Here is a 17,618-nt window from a genome sequence, read left to right as displayed (position 1 = left end):
TAATATTTACCATGTAAATGAAGCTTGTATTTTCGAGCATTACAACACAAAGTCTACTTGTCCCTCGCCTCCTATGTTAAGAAGCGGAACAAAAAGCTGATACCGCACTCTTCAGAATGGCTGTCACAAGCAAAAAAGCAAAACTATTTACTTTGAAATTTTTCTTCCAGGAATCTATCCAGCACTTATAAAATACGTGTGCCACCCAGTTATTTCAGATCATAATGTGTTTCCCCGGATGTGTCTGTCTTTTCAACTCGAACACAAAGTGGCCCCCAAATCCCAATCTCCCCTCACTGCTCCCACTCACGGAAATTCTTGGGAGTTGATGAGAATGTCATAAAGAGAGGCCCTGCCAGCTTTATTAACAAACATAAGAACGTGTTCTGACAGCAAAGCAGAGAAGATTTTTTCAATTCAGTGACTTTCCCTCTCAACCAAATCTTTTTAGTATGAGGGAAGGAAAACTCCAATCACAGCATATGATGAGAACCTTTTCTACTGATTAACATTATACAAATCATTTTGTGCAAGGTGTTTATCTGGGTAAATATTAGCATCCCATTATCACCATCACTCACTGTCTCGAGGATGAATTGTATTCCTCTGCGCACTTCCCAGAAGCCTCTGGGGAAAACAGAAGGAAAGAGCGCACCAGTAAGCACCTACTGTGTGCCAGGGAACTCCACATACATTTTTAATTTTATATTTAAGCTCCCTAAACATCTGGCAAGTATGCACCCCTGCCTGTTGCCCACAGGTGAAGAAACTGATGTTCATAATAGTTACGTAACGTGCTCAAGATGGTGCCGAGGAGCTAAGGGACAGGGAAGCCAACACTCAGCACCAGGTCTGTCAGATTCCAAGGCTCCCGTTGGTTCCTCTACACTAGGCTGCCTCCTGGGAGCAATCTTTTGATATCAAAACCTGCCCCAAAACCAAACATGTGTCATCTGACCCCAGCTGACCCAGAAATGTGAATTGGAAAGATTTATCGAGCATTTCCCCCCCTCCCCTGCTTTCCATGATTTTAACAAGTCCTGTCACGTAGAACAACATGACAACTAATACCTTTGCTTTACAACAGAATTTAGAGAACAAAAACCATCATTTAGGTTTTGCTCTTTCACCATCAACTTTGCTGTACTTTAGATAAGCTGGACTTTGCTCAGCCACCCAGTTGTTTATAGCTGGGTAGAAGGGGCAGGAAGGGTTTTAGCAACTAACATACGAGCAAGGCCAGGAAGTGCCAAAGTCCCAAGAGTACACATGACCTTCCCCCAGGGGATGACAAGGGAAGGTGCCTGTCCACTCACCATCACCGGAGTGTGGAGAAGGGAAGCGGGAGACGCACATGTCTTGGCCCTGATACTCGTGCCCTCAGCTGCCCCTAATGGCTGCTTCAAATCAGAAAAGACAGGACAATGCCTGGCATGTCTGATTTTCAAAATCTGAGCACAGTTATGTATATGGTGTGTCTAACACACGAGTAATAATAATAATAAAAGACTAGAAGAAAATAGAGTAAAAAGGAGAATAAAAGGTTGTGCCTGGATAGCAGTATTAAACCATCGTGAGTTCCTTCTATATTTTCTTACTCCTTCCAAATTTATCAGAAAACATGTTATTTTTGTAATATGAAAGAAATGTCTATGTAAGTGTATCACTTATAAAATATTTCCATTTTCAAATTAAAATTAAGTTTAAACTAGACGGTTGACTAGCTTGACTATCCAGAGCAGCAACTCTCTGATGGGTCCCAGAAAACTGCAGTCTTGCAGAGGATTTCACTCTTACAGACGTATGTGACTTGGGACATGTTTGCCTGAATTGTCCCATTCTTGGTGGATATCCAACGGGCCAGGGATCTATTTAACTGAATGCTTTCAATCTTTTGTACCAGGCATCTCCTTTTGGCTGGGGTCTTTTTTCTGTTTCACTAGCAATCTTCAAATTTCTAAAACATGTCGAGTAAATTTACCATTTCCTTGGTCTGTTGTGTTGAACCTTAATAAATTTGCCCCACTTTTTTCCAGCAGGAATGGCCCAATGCCCAGTTCATTAATTCAATAGTATCACCTGGGTGTCTCTGGCAACACTAACTACCTTGGCTTTCACAAGATGCATCTATCCGAATTCTGGTTTATGGCTGAAATCCAGCAGCTCCCAAATGGGGCACTTCCTGGAGCATGGCAATTACTAATGCTTAAAGATGAAGGTATTGGACCACAGAGTGCCATTAGATGTACTTCTGACCTTCAAGATCTGTGCGTGCTTAACTTCATGTGGATCCCAGCATGCTACGATGAATAAGAGATTACATTTCACAGGCATCGCTCTGCAATCACGGAGATAATGTTTGAAAAATGAAGGAAGTTAAGAATACAAATGTTTAGAAACCACTTGGGAGATTTTTACCAGCAAGTAGTTTATAAATTCAATACCAGGAACATTGCCTCTAAGGAGGCCAGCTTGTCCAATTTTGAAAAATTCAACTTTGTCATTATTTGTGGTACTGTTTACCAACTTTTAGCCTCCATGCAAACAAAAACCATGAGAATGACACACAGTGAAAATCACAGAACAGTAGAGCTGGAGGGAATTTCGAGGTCCTCAGCTTCAAACTGCTCATTTTAAACATTAGGGAAATCGTGGGTGTGAGAGATTAGGTGATTGGTGGAAGACACACAGAATTAGTGACAGAGGGGGGTCCCAGAAACAGCTTCTTTATTTTTTTCTTATCTATCAGTCCTAGAGAGTAAAGTTATAATTGCTCCTTTTGTCACTAGATGGATATTTCATAAGAGAACTCTTGCAAGTACAAATACCTCCAATGGTGTGAAATTCACCCATAATAATAATTTTCAGAGAGATTATTGTGAAATAACAAACAAGTAGCCATATTCCCTCAAAGCAGAGCTCTGGCATGGGGGAAGAGGAGGGAGAAAAGGAGTCCCAGCATTTAAATTATTCAGAAAAACATATATACAAACACCAAGTCTGTTATCCTGAGGTCTTGTAATACCCGAATCTTGAAAATAAATGCCACCAGAAGTTTTCTCTGAAAATTCATTCCCTTCAATAAATCATTTATCATACTAAATTAACTTTGGGGAGACTATCGTTCCTCTTGGTACTATTCCAGGATCTGAGTGCCCTGAAGCCCGAGGCCTTCATCAGGCTTGATCTGTGTGAAATCAGATGGGTCCAGAGAGGGTAAACATCCTACCCTACATGTTACAGGTGCTCAGGAAATGTTGAATGCTCCGTGCCATATCACACCATTCTCACATGGACATGTAGATGAGAAGCAACAACATGAGGAAAATGAGCCACGCTCTCCAGAGGACCACTATGCTCTGGTGCTGGGGTCACCTGCCAACCACATCCCTAAATGCAAACTTCAGGCATGACAGCAGATTCCTCTCTTAGGAGAACCTCTACCCCTGCTTTATCTCTCTGCACTGAGAGCCCCAAGGGCTAATTTGGCCTGCCTCCTCTGGCTATGACTCTGAGACAACTGGTTGGCACCTCTGAGCAAGGGTCTCATGAGGACAGCCTGGAAAGATGACCGAATCAATTCTCCACTGACAACACAAGTAGCACATCCACGCAGAGCTCAAGGCTGACCTTCTCCAAGCTGCAGGGCCATCCCGCTCCTGCCTCTCTGCGATTTACTTAGGCACTCACCACACGGTTTCATGGGTATGGTGTGAGGTGTATAAAATGGGAAGTGGTTGCCAAAGGGCTGGCCTAAATCAACTCTAGGAATTTCATTCACTCATTTATCTGATCACTCATTCCAGAAATGGTAACTGATGCCCACTAGGTGAGTCTGGTTACCTGTCCTCCAGAAACTCAGTCGACCAGGGAAAACCCACATAAATAAAACATCATCTAATAAAGCGCAGTGGAGATTTGTGAGACTGGAGGAGATAGTGCAGACTTTACAGAGATGACATGGTGATGGACCGAGCATGAGAAGGACTCTGGGGGCAGAGGAAGGGGAAGGGTCCCCAAGAAGAAGAAAGAGGGTGGTACCCCAGATTAGTGAATATCTGATCAATATAGCTTTCGGTTGTCAATGAATATCTTGGTCCATTTTTTTCCCCCTTTACAAACAGAAAATATTACATCAAAATGCCTGAGTGCTGTGGAACTCAAGTAACAACGGTAAAACACTTCATAAAAATACAAAATGGAACACAAATTCCAACAGTCAGGAACAACAACCCCCCCTCCCCCCCAAAAAAAGGATAAATCCTGCCGAATCTGGAAGTGAACCATCCAACAAGAGAGACAAACAGAAATGGCTCAAGAAAGTTGGGGACAGAAATATAAAGACTAAGATTCTAGTTTGGATGGAAAAGGAGAAAGAATTGCTGCTATTTCAATATTTAATAATCCTAGCTTTTTAAAACCCCCTCAGTAGCCACAGTGACAAAAGCACAGCTTTATTTCTAAAGACAGAATCCCATGGGCAATTAAGTAATTCAGTTCAGCCTCCTCAACTGATGACAATGTTGTTAACTGGGAAAATCCACATTTTTTTTCCTTCTTAAAGAAGAGTTGGAACACAAAGAAATATCCTGAACTCACCCTGGTCTCTTGAAGAGAACAAACACAATACTCTATTCATTCATTCAATCATTTATACAAATTCATTCATTTACCCAAACATTAGTGCATTGGGGTGCTGTGCGCCAGTTCATAAGAACTTCCCTCTAGGAGAGTATGTATTTGTTTCCTAGGGCTGCCAGAACAAATTACCACAAACTGGGTGGCAAGAAAAGAAAAAAAAAAAGAGAGAGAGAGAGAGAAAGAAAGGAAGGAAGGAAGGAAGGAAGGAAGGAAGGAAGGAAGGAAGAAAGAAAGAAAGAAAGAAAGAAAGAAAGAAAGAAAGAAAGAAAGAAAGAAAGAAAAAGAAAAAGAAAAAGAAGAAACTTATTCTCTCACATTTCTGGAGGCTGGAAGTCTGAAATCCAGGTACCATCAGAGTTGGTTTCCTCTGGAGATTCTGAGGGAGAATCGATTCCATGCCTCCTCCTCTAGTCTTGGTGGTTGCTGCCATTCCTTGGTATTCCTTGGCTTGTAAGTTCATCACTCCCATCCCTTTGTCTGTCTTCACATGACCTTCTCCCTTGTGTGTATGTCTGTGTCTTTTCTCCTATTCTTATTGGACACCAGTCACATTGGATTAGGGCCCACCCTGAGTACGGCTTCCTCTTGACTTGATCACATCTGCAAAGACTCTGTTCTAGATAAAATCATATTCTCACGTACTGAGGCTGAGGGCTTCCACACATCTTTTTAGGGGACAGAATTCAACCCCCAATAGAGCATGAACCTCACCATGTGGTCGTAGCTGACTTCCACTATTGCCTTCTCTACCAAGCAAGAGGCTGTCACTGGCGTTAAGGAGATTAGAAAGAGAGATACATAAATCTATCTTCCCTGCTCTTGTCACAGATGCAATTTTAGCTTTGTGGGTTCTGCTGCACCTTTATTGCCCATCTCCACCTGAAGCCTGGAAGCTCCCAAAGCACAGGTGCCATGTCTGTTTTCTGCTTCCCATATCCTTGCACAGTGCCAGGGACAGAACAAGCTTCCAAGAAATGGTTGTTGAATAAACGTATAGACAGATGAATGAATTAACTAGATAAAAGCAGGAATGAGAGAAGCCTATAACGGGTTTAACAGTGATACACACAATGGACCAAGAATGAGGAAGAAATCATTGATTCTGATTTGTAGGACTATGGAAGGTTTCATGAAAGAGAAGGCATCTGAACTCAGTCTTGTGGGCTCAAGAGGATCTTATAAATGAGTAAGAAGTAAAATTTATCCCTTACTAACCAAACAGAATAGCAAAGGCCTGGAGATATAAAGCATGGTCTTTGGAAAAACAGCTAATAGACCTAGTAAGCTGGAGCAAAGGGTACCTAAAAGATGTGAAAATACTTGGGACAAAAAATGAGATGAAAGGCAGCTCTGAGAGGCCTCTGAACACAGACTATTCTGGGTACAATTGAGAAGGGAAATGACATGATCATACCTGCGCTTCAAAAGAAAAAATATATATACATATATAAATGATTCATGTATATGCTCCTTCTTCATCCTCCTCTTGCCTGAGTGATAGCTCTTATATTACTACAAGGAGCATTTTATATTTACCTGTGTGTCTACTATGTACTTATTTGCCTGAGAAACTAAGAACCATGCAGCTGACCCTTGAGCAACACAAGTCTGAACTGTGCAGGTCCACTTATATACAGATTTTCTTACAATACATACAGTACAGTACTGTAAATATATTTTCTTTTCCTTATGATTTTCTTAATGACATTTTCTTTTCCCTAGCTTACTTTATTGTAAGAATACAGTGTATAATAGGGGCGCCTGGGGGGCGCAGTCAGTTGTACCCAACTCTTGGTTTCAGCTCAGGTCATGATGTCAGGATCATGGGATCAAGCCCCACATGGGGCTCTGTGCTCAGTGCAGGGTCAGCTTGCCCCTCTTTCTCTACTCCTCCCCCCACTCTCTCTCTCTATCTCTCTATATGAAACAAATAAATAAAATCTTTTTTTAAAAAAAGGAATACAGTATATAATAGATATAGTACTCAAAACACGTGCTAATACGTTGTTCATATTATCAGTAAGCCTTCCAATGAACAGCAGGCTATTAGTAGTTAAATTTGAGGGGAGTCAAAAGGTATATACAGATTTTTGAGTGTGTGGGGGATCAGCACCCCTAACCCCCACATCGTTCAAGGGTCAACTGTACATAAGTGGTTACATTTCATAATTATGAATTAATTATATTAAATTTACTGTACAATTATATAATTATATGATTAATATTAATTTTATAATTAAAAGATCGTATCTTAGAAGAACTTAAATAGGATGATGTCACACAGGTCCTAAACCTTTTCTCAGAATAATAACCTGAAATTTAAAGCCTAAGAGAAGAGCTCTTGATTTTCTATTACTGTAGTAAGACTTTTACTTATAGCAAAACATTCCAACTTCTGGGTCCAGCCTAATTCTTTGGTTTTGATTTGGGCCCGGCAAGCCCACAAAGCAGCAACATTGAAACTCAAGGCAGAGGCGGGCGGGCTACCACCTGTTGTTCTTTCCATGAAGCACTAGGGACCCCACCACTTACCACCACTATTGGGAGAGCAGCCAGGCACCATGATGGTAGGACCTGATGAGTCACCCCAGTTACCCATGGAGGCCTGTTGAGTAGCTGAAATTCTGTCAAATGGAGAGATGTTTATTATGGTCTTGATGCCTCCAAAAGTCTTTAGTAATAATGTGAACATTCTGAGGAAGAAGTATTTAGCCATTCACCTGTAAGAGGACTCACTGTATGGAACTGTTAACCAAGAGAAACAGCTACCCTAAAGAGAACCTGGCCCAGTTCTGCTAAGGCAAATGGGGGGCTGAGTGCATGGAGAAGGCCTGAGTGAGCAGGATGGAGATGGCGTGAAGGAGAAAGAAACTCACTTCATCCTCACAAACCCTGGAAAGTAGGGCCCAGAATTTCTAGCTTATGGCCATCTCTTTATTATGTAGACTGTGAGTCAAAAGAAGGATCAGGACTGTGTTTACCTGTTTCACGTTGGTATGGAAGTCCTAGGAATAGGCCTAGCACATACTTAGACGTCTAATAAGTGTGTGCTGAAAAGGAGTGAGCCACCAGGCAGAAATGCCCCTACTCTGTGGCACTCCAAGCACATTCTCTGACCATGAGCACACCCATCACATACATTAAAATTCTGCCTGTGAATCTACCTCTCCCACTGGACAATAATCTCCCTAAGAAAAGGAAAGATGTTTGGTTGTTTCTGGTACAGTGCCCGGCATTTAGGAAATAAACAATTTTTGAGTCTCAGGGGATTAAAATAAGGTGCATGAAGTATGTTAAGAGGCTTAGGTTTGAGTTGGGTCTCCTATCTAAAACCTATGCTTTTTCTATATAGTTCACTGTGGAAAGGCATCCTATTATGGTTTGACCTGAAGCTGGCCTTGTGAAAGAAGGTTCATTGGAAACAGGTTAGCCACTGTGCTCTAGCCTTGTAAAGCAGGTAATCTGTGTGATTTTTTACTATGAGTGTTTCAGGTATTTAATGCTTGGTCAAAATACAGGCATAACATAATTTAAACACATACAAAAGCACAGACATCTCAAAATTTGAGTCCAAGTAATCATTTTCCAAAACATAGATTTTTAAATTTCTGTTTATTTATTTATTTTTAAAGATTTTATTTATTTATTTGAGAGAGAGAGAAGGGAGAAGGGGAGGGAGGAGCTGACTCCCTGCTGAGCGGAGGGCTCAGTCCCAGGACCCTTAGATCATGACCTGAGCTGAAGGTGGACACTTAACCAACTGAGCCACCCAGAGCCCCTAAATTTCTGTTTCAAAAAGATGAGTTTAGGTAGAGATAGAAAGGTTGAGAGAAACCCAAAGCAAAAATTTTAATAAGTCAATTTCTATTTTATGTATATTCTAGCTCTCATTAGGAAATATTAAAAATCTCCAGTTCAAACCTATTTTCTTAAAACCCCTAGACGTGTTCATACTCAAAAAAAAGAAAAAAAAATCTTTAAAAGCTAATTATTTTTACACTGTAGTTCCTCACATAGCCTGTGGACTTTATCCTTTGCCAAAAGACCTTTTTTTTTAATTGATAAATGCAACTTCTAAAATGCGCTAAGCTTAAATCTTCTTTTATAAGCTCTCAAATTAAGTTAAATTAGTTTAAGCTTTCATGCAATATATTCCATTCTAGTTAATATTGTACCTACCAATATTCCAGTAATATGAATGTAAAAGAAAATTTATACTAGAGTCATAGGGTTAAATATTACATGCAAAAAACACCAGGAAAGAAATTCTATCCTAAGGAATGCTTGATCCTTTTTACTTTATAGTTTTACAGATGGGCAACTTTCTATAATTCTGTAGAAAATGTTGCTGCTGTTGCCTAAGAATTCTGCATAGTTGAGCCCTTAACCATGGTCTGGAAGAAATTTAACATGAAGACAAATTAGAATGACAGCATTGTTTATCCCATTACTGATAAATTAACAGGTCTAACTATTAAGTTTTATAAACACATCTTTACCAGCCCTTCTTGGTATTTTTAATTAATTTTGCAAAGGTTTTAAGAAAGAGTTCCAGAGCAAGACATTCCGTGAAGCGGGTTGGTTGGCTAGTTGGCTGGGTAGTTGGTTAATTGGACCGATGAATTTTAAATATCTATCTTGGATTCCTGAACCAAGAAAATGGATTTTCTGACCCTGAGATCATGACCTGAGCTGAAGTCAAGAGTCAGATGCTTAACCAACTGAACCACGCAAGCCCCCCCCCCCATACTATATTCTTATAATAAGTAAGCCAGAAAAAAAGAAAGTGCTGCTAAGAAGATCAAGGAAGAGAAAATACATTTGCAGTATTGGACTGTATCAGAATAAATCTATGTGTCAGGGACATCTGCACAGGGCAGGCCTGTGTGGTTCAAAAATCAACTGTACTTGATTTCCAGTGCCTGCCTGCAAAAGAACCTCATTCTTAAGGGAAGATGACCACCCTCACCTATTTGCTTCCTTATTACTGATCAAGCCACAGGAAAGAGAGCCTTCCATGGGCCTTAGGCTTCTTCCACATTGGCTCATTCCACTTGAGGCCTTACCTGTTATTTAATTAGCAGCCAGAGCTACTACAATAAAGATATTTTGATTTAAATGTTTTAATTTAGTATCCATGGTGACATTCTAATATGTCGTCTTTTGCCTATAAATTGATTAATAAATTATATTAACTGCTCTTAGAGATTTCACCATAACGATCTGCAAATAAAAAATTAAGCTCAGAAAATACAAACAGAAAACACTCAGGAAAATGAGCTACACAGGGAAACAAAGAAACTAATTTGGCCATCTCACCCTCAGTCCCCTCAAATTGAAACTATAAAGTGCAAAGAGATGAGATTGAGTTTTAGGACATTTAAAAGAGAAAAAGTACTCCTGGTTTCAATACCGTGGGAAAGGACGAAGGCAGTACTTAATTCTTCGTTGCTCAAAAGTAGAATTTCTCCTCATGAAGACTTTCTTCCCAAGGATATGGTCCAGGCAAAAAGAAGCAGAAATTATCAATGCATATCTATTGGTTTGGACTCAAAACATCAGCAGCAGTAACACACTTGAGAGCGCTCTTCTAACCAAATAATAATAATCCCACGTGGGCATACTTCATGGAGAGAAATATAACTTGGACCTCACATTTATTAGAAAGCTCTGGCTACCCTAATAGATGACTTTCCAAAAGACAGGGCTAAGCAAGAAGGCGGCATTATGAAGAGGCTGTGTCAGAGAGAAAAAACTTATTTGGTTATTAATATTCCCACTCCTGCTGGCTTGCCTGACACATAACTGGCCGTATCTCCTTCTACCAACATCAAGAAACAATGGGACCCCACAAACCAAATGTGTCATCATCCACCCATAGGCGCCTTCACAAGGAAGCAGGGTGTTGGATCAGACACCCAGAAGCTGTGACATCTGTAACTTAGCTAATTCCAATTAAAAGCACAAAAGAAAACATAATAATAATAATAATAATAATAATTTCTAAAGCCTCATATACTAATGACACAAGAGGAAGGGGGGAAAATCAGTCATTTTTTAGCAACAGCTGTGCAGACTAATTTTTTTTTTTTAATCACTCATATACTTTCAAAAGCATTCATTCCCAACTGCTGCCTTCGTACTGGCAAACCCAAGAAATTCAAGACATGTAAACAAGAATAGATTTGCCCTTAAATCTCAAGGTCAAAGACAGCATCTGTTGTTTCAGAGAACAAGGAGGGCTTTCTCTTTGCTGGTTAGTTTGTTATAGGTTTTTTGAACAACAAAAAAAGTAAACACAAATTTTCTAGATGTTTCCGCATCACTTTAGGTGGCAGAAAATAGAGAAACCTGCATACAAGAAAACAAACATCCAGTGGTTTAATATTTGAGTTGCATGGATGAAAGGCTGGCCATGCGGTGATTTTTAAAGCTGACAGGAAAATTCATTTTCATACCAAGTCCCCCTCATGCCATTTGGCTATTAAATTATTCAAGGAATTTCTCTGCTTATAAAGATTAATAACATCAACCCAAACCATTTCTGAAAAGTACTTTCACCTCCTGTAGGAGACAGATGGACAACAGGAAAGCAGCCGATCGTATTACAGGCAGACAAAAAGATTTCAGATTACCAGATTAACACACCAGGCGGGGAAAGAATGATGAAAGTAGCAAGATATGAAATACTGACAAATGGAACCAAATATCCTTCAGAGCCTTCCTCGTGAAAATAAACATAATTTGGAGCCCATTGTATTTCAATTTTACCTGTTTCCAGCTCACAAACCCAGCTAATTAGCATAAATGTCAGTTCCAATTTAACCAAAGACTTTGAAAATCTAGTGGAGCCTTATTAAAACGCATTGGTATCAGGGGACAAAGGCACCACCTGCTTTAAAGACCTTTTGTGTTCTAGTAAGAAATGTGTTTTAAAATCTGGGTATATAGTTCGGAGTCATCGTATTGCAGATTGGGGGCTTTTTATTTTTTTATTTGGCACTTTTATGTTATTTTAAATATCAGCATCCCTTGAGAAGATATTCTTGCTCCTGTAAAACCTAACACTTCCCTAACTCTCAAATCTCTCATATTTTGAAAGGGATTTCCCAAAAGTTGTCGTTCAGAAATGGTCGATATGAAAATATTACAATAATATTAAAATCGTAGATGAAATGTATTTGTAGATTCACAGAAGCAGGCCGTATTTACTTTTTCATGAATATGTTTTTTAATTAAATACCCAATTAATTTTAATTCCACAAATAATGCAGGAATCATTCCCATTTTTAAGTAAATAATTCAGAAAAAGGTCAAGTACCCTCCTCCCTCAGTAGTCCCACTCCTAACTACCATGGGTAAACCACTGTTACCACTTAGTAAATACATACCTTCCAGAACATTTTACAAGCATTTTTGTGTGTGTGTGTATAGTGTGATTTTTTTAAAAAACTGGGATAATACTGCATCTTCTATAATTCCTTCTCACCATCCCAAATGGCTAAGAAAAAAAATCGAATGCAATCTGAAAACTTGGTCCTACTTCTACTATACATATGTGTATGCACATAGGCAAGCATCCATGTATAGTTCAACACAAAATGTCACCAAAATAAGACACTAAGAAAAAGCTCCTTTATTCCTCATGATACTTAGCTTCCTAGAGAAGCTATGAGGCAGATAAAGCAAAACGCTTCATTTCTCCAACACAGCTTTGACTTTGAGATTAGTTTTTTGGTTTTGTTTGTTTGCTTGCCTTTGGGAGGATGGGGAGCACCAAACTAGAGATCACCCAACTGACCAGTGGGCTACATCTGGTCCACCACCTGTTTTTATACAGCTTGTGAGTGAAGAATGTGTTTACGTTATTAAATATTTGGAGGAAAATATTTTTTAAAGAGAAACAGTCCATGATATGTGAAAGCCATGTGAAATTCACATTTCAGTGTCCCCAAGTGTTTGATTGGAACACAGTCATGCTGCCGCCTTTGCCTGCTGTCTATAATGGCTTAATCTCTACAAGGGCAGTAACTGACTTCAGTTATGACAAAGACTGTAATTCCGCAAAGGTTGAAATATTTACTACCTGGCTCTTTACGGAAAACGTTTGCCAACCTCTGTTTCAGTACATGAGATTTATTTTCCTAATACCTCACTTATAAAACAATTCTCTATCTGCCATGTGGACACTCATTCAGTGGGTAAGGATGACCAGAAGTAGGCAGAGAGGCAGTAGAGGAGGTCGCTTAGCCCAGCACACACGTAATTTACATATGGACAAATCTCCAGCTTCTCTTTCTAGACTTTTTGAAAATTCTCTTGGTCCTAGGACATTACTGACAATCTGCTATTGAAGTATGGGTACCATGGATTATGTTGCTAGAAAGTCTGGCCCATTTGTCCACCTGTTGCCACCTACTGTGTTCCAGGTCAGTGCTGGACACTGACAATTCAAGAGTCAACAAGATGGACATCATCCTGGCCCTCAGAGGCTCCCAGCCCAGTACATTATTCACAACAATTTTGAGAAGCTAGGAAAGCACAGATCAGAGAACTACACATGATCTAAGGGATGGGGTGGGATTAGAAGAAATTTGAGGTAATTTCACTGTCATCGGATTGAAAACTCTTAAAAACCAGAGTGCAGTTCCTGCAAAAGAAATCAAGTAGCAGTGGGAGAAACTGCCACTATCTCACTGTCTCTGTGTCCTCACTCTCTGTTCTTTATAAGCTATGATTCAGAGCAAAAGGAACATTTTAGCTTGGATTAAGATGGATCTCAATCTAGTTTACAAGCATGGTCAGGCCAAGCTCTGCACCATCAACAGATTGTGAGTTTAAATGTCATTTTTTTTTTTAGTGTATCTAATCCAACCACCAAACCCAAGACCCCTCCATGGAAAAAATAAATGAGACTGCTACACATCTGGGAACCATCCAATGGTACTTAAAAAAAAAAAAAAAAAAAAAATCACTCTGCCTCATTCCAGTGTAATCCCAGCAGCCACTCCCAAGTAGAACTCCACCGAGATAACAACAGCTTTGTGTCCAAATAGAAGAAATTAATAGTATTTTTTTTTTGTGCACCTGGAATCCCCATACACACAAAGTGGGAAGACGAGAGGAACGGGGGGAAAGCCAATGTCAGCAAGAGTGCGCAATCTCTGACATAGGGTGGAGTTTGGGTGAAGCTCTAGTAACTTCAAGGTCCTGTGCCTTTAAGGCTTGACAATCTTTTGAGTAACTGAACTATGGGGACATCCAAATTGGGTCAGAGTCTCTCTTACAGGTTTCCTTGGTGTCCTATGTTCCTGTTGACTTTATAGAGAACGAAGCAAGCATAAAAGGTCTCTAGAGAGAAGCAGCAACTGGAATCTGGGACAGAAGGAACAAAATAGCTTCACATTGCTGCTACTAGGTCTCTGTTCTTTGCACAGAGTGAGCCCTATTGAGTAAGTTGTAGCTGACACTATCTGCACTGGTTTCCCCATTAGGACCCGAGTTGGTGGGGGTCAGGTGTTCTTATTCATCTAATTGATGGTAATTAGGGGGGCTAACTTTGCTCACACAAAGACCTAGGCTTGAAAATTAGGTTTTGTGATTCACCAAAGATAAAAATCATGAAAGGGAACTGGAGCTCGCTAGGCTTTTAGAAACACCAGGCTTTCTGAGCCACCAAGATCCAGACATTACCTAGCTCCAAAATGGAAAGATTAACCTAATCTGCAGGGCGAGATCAGTGTGTTAAATGAAACTCAGCTGGGCTGATGCTGTTTCTAAGAGGTCAGCCTTTCTCTCTGCAAACAGGCAGAGACCAGCATGACCATCTCTCCAAGAGAGGAGAAAGGAGAAGTTGCCCAAGACCAGAGTGGCATAAAGACAGTAACGATGGCTTGATAAACAGAGTCTAAAGGCAAAATGACTCTGCTAACCAGGAGCCTTGTGTAGGGATTAGTAAGAAGCTCTGCGCATCTTGGCGGCTCCAAGTGTTCCTTTGCCACCAGTTACATGACTTGTCACTAACAAACTTATTTGACAAGTAAAAATTTCTGGACGTCCAGTTAAATTTAAATTTCAGATAAACTAACTTTTTACTACAAATATGCCCCATCACTAAGAATATAATATGGACCATATTTCTACTAAAAACAAAACAAAAAAAACAGTTGTTTATCTAAAATCCAAATGGTCACACTTATTCTATATTCAAGTTTTTAAGTTATTCAAATATTACCCAGTATAGCTATAGCTATAGGACATACACTAAAGTGTTATTCATTGTTTATCTGAAATTTAAATTTAACTGAGAATCCTATATTTTATCTGGCAAATTTAGTTGTGGCAAACACAAATAGCCATGGTCAGTGACATTTTAAAGATTTAGGGATGCAGGGGATCATTCTTTCAACTTGCTAGAAGACCATTTTGGAAGGGTTTATTTTGGACTTCGATTCATTGATTGATGTTTGTAGAAGAGCAGGAAAGTAGGCATTTTTATCTTAAACCTGCTTTTCCACTTGTATGGAAAAGAGGTGGGACACCCAGGTGGCCCAGTGGTTGAGTGTTTGCCTTCAGCTCAGGACGTGATCCCAGGGTCTCAGGATCCAGTCCTGAATAGGGCTCCCCACAGGGAGCATGCTTCTCCCTCTGCCTGTGTCTCTGCCTCTCTGTCTGTGTCTCTCCTTACATATTATTTAATACGTAAATAAAATCTTTAAAAAAGAAAAGAAAAAAGAAAAAAAGAGGCAAACGTTGCTGACAGCAGGCACTTGCTCCAGGAAACAAATCTCAGAGTTCTTGTAGCGTTGGGCCCACTATTCCCAAGCCTCCTCTCCTCCATCCTGCAGACATCCCAGGGGCTGAAGTCCATAATGCTCTCTTCGGGTCCCTGAGGGTTTCATTTGTTTAGAGCTGTTCATCTGTGGTATGTGGCAGGAGAGGATAGTTGAAAATATTTCCAATAAATCGGTTAGGATTACAAAACCATCATGCCCAGAGTTCTGGGTAGACAAAGAGGAGAGTGGCCAAAAGTAATCAGTAAAAACCAAGAGGAAAATTTCAAAGGTGTTTTCAATCTATCTTTGCTTTAAAATGCTTTTGAAATATATTAGCTCATTTCTTCTGCTTTATTATGTAATATATGTGGAAAAATCATTGGGAATCTTCGGCACTTGGACTGCCTCGAGTTACCTTTCTAGATATTGATTCTCACTACAGAGTACTGTAGGCAGACAGACAAAAGAAGCAGGCATCTAATCTAAAAGAGTAGCAGTTTCTCTGTCAAGTGTCCTGAAAGCTTATGTCCATCTCTTTCTCCCACCGGAAAAAAAAAAAATCCCATTCAGATATCCTAATTACCCAGGTTTAGACAAAACTATGATCAGGAGGTACAGTCTATGCATGCCAGTGATTCTCAAACACTGATGTGCATAAAAATCACCTGGAGAGCTGTCAAAACACAGATTGTTGCCTTCTTCCTCAGAATTTCTAATTCCGTAGGTGTGGGGTAGGGTCTAAAAACCTGCATTTCTAAAAAAAAAAAAAAATAAAATAAAAAAAAAAAAAAAAAAAAAAAAAAACCTGCATTTCTTAAAAATTCCCAGATGATGCTAATACTTCTGGTCCAGAGACCAGCCTTTGAGACGCCCACGTCTGTGCAATTACAGATAATGGTATTGTTGAATTCATTTGTTCACATGGAGTCCTTATGATTTGTCACACCATAAAGGCAAACCACTCCTACCCTTGACTGTGCCCTTCCTAGATTCTTATCTTGTCTGCTTATATTTTTAGACTGTCTAGAAAGTCCCCAACTCACAAACACCATACTTAGAATCATCCCCTCCTACAGGATGTCTGCTCTGGCCCCTAAAAACCCCCACTGCCTATAACACAAGAAGCATTGTAAAAAAAAAAAAAAAAAAAAAAAAGATGATGAATTTTTAGAGAATCTATGCTAAAGAAAGGAAAGAAGCTATGCCATCCCTGGGATGGGACTCCCACTTTAAGACAAAAAATGATTTCTGGGATGGATGAGGTAGGAGGATCTGTTATGTGATCACACGTCAGTGCGATTTAGTTTAACCAGGCTGAGATGTTCCTCATGCTACACAGAACCACGGCTGAGGCCAGAGAGACCAGTAATCCTGGGTATAGACTTAAGCATCCAGCAAACCTGATGAAAAAAAAAAAAAAAAAAAAAAAAAACACCAAAACACTGCAGAAAATTGCATCAGGGGATAGCTGATAGATGGCAGTTACAGAGCCAAAGCCGTGCATGTGCTCATCAACTATTTCTGTGGCCTCCTGAGCACAGAGGCTCCCTTTCTTGCCCCACCCCACCCCTACCCCCTGCATCTGGGAGGAGTCAAGTGACTATTTCTGCCAAAGAGTAATAATATTAGGGCAGGAGAGCCAGACAGTTCCAGCCGTGGCCTCTAAAATGACCCATTAAGATGGACACTCTCTCTCTTCAGCTAACTCTGTGGGGGTCTCGGAGGAGGTCCTAAGGGCCATGGTGCGACTGGATGGGAGCCACCAGCGTACACCACTTAGAGGATAGCTGCCCATCCAGGACAATGGTCCTGGGCTTGGCAAGAGAAAGAAACAGACTTTAGAGCATGAAGCCACTGAGATCTGGTGGTTGTCACCGCAGCGTAGCCTGGCCTTCCCTAACTACCTAAGACAAAGTCTGACAACTGTCCCTTTCTCGTCCGAGCCAAGCCAGACTGCAGCCACATTCTGTTCTACTTATTACATAGAACCTAGACTGTCTTCACTCCAGACCGGATGGCTCTCAAATTGGCTCATTAGGAAAATCACCTGTTCAGAAAAAGGATCCCGAGCGCTCTCCAGACCCGCTGAAGAGGAATCTCCAAGTCTGAGGCCACCGGCTTCTCAAACACACATTGGCCAGCCTGGGGTTGACCTGAAACGTCCCTTTCAGAGAGCCAGTTTGCCCCTACCCGGAGACCAGG

General features: G+C 40.4%; 1 protein-coding gene across 8 annotated transcripts in view; it reads right to left on the bottom strand.

Moving 5' to 3' along the window:
* Positions 1-17,618, bottom strand: part of TNIK (TRAF2 and NCK interacting kinase) — a 376,119-nt gene that overhangs the window by 234,311 nt on the left and 124,190 nt on the right. The gene's annotated exons all lie outside the window — the stretch shown is intronic.

This window comes from Vulpes vulpes, chromosome 3 (genome assembly GCF_048418805.1).
Source record: "Vulpes vulpes isolate BD-2025 chromosome 3, VulVul3, whole genome shotgun sequence".
Classification (NCBI taxonomy): Eukaryota; Metazoa; Chordata; class Mammalia; order Carnivora; family Canidae; genus Vulpes; species Vulpes vulpes.
Note: the sequence above shows the minus strand (reverse complement) of the source record. Positions and strands in the feature narration are given on the sequence as shown.